Source organism: Schistocerca cancellata, chromosome 4, assembly GCF_023864275.1.
Source record: "Schistocerca cancellata isolate TAMUIC-IGC-003103 chromosome 4, iqSchCanc2.1, whole genome shotgun sequence".
NCBI lineage: Eukaryota > Metazoa > Arthropoda > Insecta > Orthoptera > Acrididae > Schistocerca > Schistocerca cancellata.
The window spans coordinates 137,402,448-137,404,569 of NC_064629.1; positions in this window are offsets into that span (position 1 = coordinate 137,402,448).

Consider the following 2,122-nt stretch of genomic DNA (forward strand, 5'->3'; position numbering starts at 1 on the left):
TGTATTTGTGATTTTTTTTTTTCCAAGTGACTTCTCCTTTTCATACAGTTCAAATAGTTGTTAACCTTGGTCTGTAAAGGAAGAAATAGGGTGGAGAGTTGCACAAGTTGGAATTTCTATATAAATGTAGAAAAATATGCAACACATTTCAATGATAATGTTGATATACAATACTAATATAAGACAGCTCCCAATCTCCTGGTCTCATTGATAGCTGCCAAACCACATTATGTGGATGTCACAAATGCAGTCTATGATGCAAAACAGAATAAATACATAAAATTATCTATATTTACTTGTATACTCAGAAAGCTATGATACCATGCAAGGCAGAGACTACTTCATACCAATATTATTGATATTCTATCCTTTTCCACTTGTGTACTGTGTGAGGAAAAAATTAATCTATATGTCTCTGTACAGGCCCTAGTCTCTCTCACCTGATTCTCATGATCCCTACATGAAATATAGAATGGAGCAGGACTGTTGAACAGTCTTCTTCAAATACAGGTTCTCTAAATCAGCCCAATAGACCATCATGACAACTACAATTTATTTCATACAAGGATTCTCATTTAAGTTCCCTGAGCAATTCTGTTACATTTTTTCATGGGCTATAATGATCATTTACAATTCTAGTAGCCCATCACTGAATTTTCTTAATGCCTGTTGTCATGCCTATGTGATATGGACTCTAATTGCTCGAACAATACTTTAGAATAGATGGCACTAGCATCTTGTAGACAATTTCTTTTACAGATGCACTGTACTTACCCAGAATGTTTCCAGCAAATCTATATCTTCCATTCACCATGATGGCATGGTCGCTGAAGTTAAGTGCAAACTGGTCCTAAAATGAAGCATGAGATTAATGTTATATGTTAATTATCTAACAAGCACAGCCCTTAAAAGTAGGGATAAATATTTTAATGAATTTAATTGTTTAGAAAACATCATATCAACCTTTCAAACAATTCATTTGAGATGAAATAAAAGGTAAGAAATTGGTGCAAGTTAAAACTGCTATGTAACTGTTGTTCATAAACAGGCTGTATCTGCTCTAGTGGATAGTGCAAATATGAGGTCTTTTCAGAAACACTACACAGGACCTCAGTAAAAGAATATGTGTGTGGACCTGTCTGCCTTTTGATATGCAGAGTAATCACAAAGAATGTTACCTGCAAAAAGATAAAGTCATTCATAAACAACTGTGTACAGAGTCCATGCAAACGCAGTCAACACTTAAGTTAAGAGCCAGATACTGATTCTTTCAGCCCAATTATTATATGTCTACTTGACAGCAGGTATATTGTGCAGAAAAACATTGGATTTGTTTTTAGCATATTTTCTGTCCATGTTTTACAATATGTTTAAACACAAACATTAATAAGCATTATATCACCATACTTCTCGTTTGAAGACATACTTAAAATCAATACAAAAGTGTACCATTTCATTTAAAAGAAGTGCAGTTACTTCAGTATCTTAGCAGATAAAAATATTTGCATAGTTAAATAAACAAAATTTTAGCCTATTGCTCTGCTATCACTTTACAGAATGTTGTTTTGATATCTTTAACCATTAGTGAAATGATTTGCACATCTGTGTTGCAGGAGATCCTACATTTTCAAAACTGGGGTATAAACCCCTTTATTTTTTTAAATGGAAAGAAATAAAAAAGTAGAATATATTATCAGAGTAATAAGACTAAGTGTGTCTCTATTGTACCCTCACGTCACTCAGATGTGTTTTCCTCAACACTAGATCAGCTTTCAGTTAACAAATATTGCACTGTACTGTACTTAGAATTGGTTGAATTGCAACACTGATTTCACTTGCTTTATGAGGACAATTATACTGCAGAATTATGTGACACATATTAATTTCATGGCAAATGGTGAAATAATTTTGAATTTCATGAAAAATGACTGGGAACATTTTCTACTTGTCAACATCCATTGCATATTCTGGCTGTCTTCAAATAAGTACTAAATTAATATTTATGTTTGTGTAATGCAGTTAATGGTTTTCCCTCCTTGGCTTCTCAATGAGTATGTCCTGGAGTATGTGGCTTTCTTCTTCCTGATTTTCAGGTCAATTGGAGAAATTTCCAGAATTACTG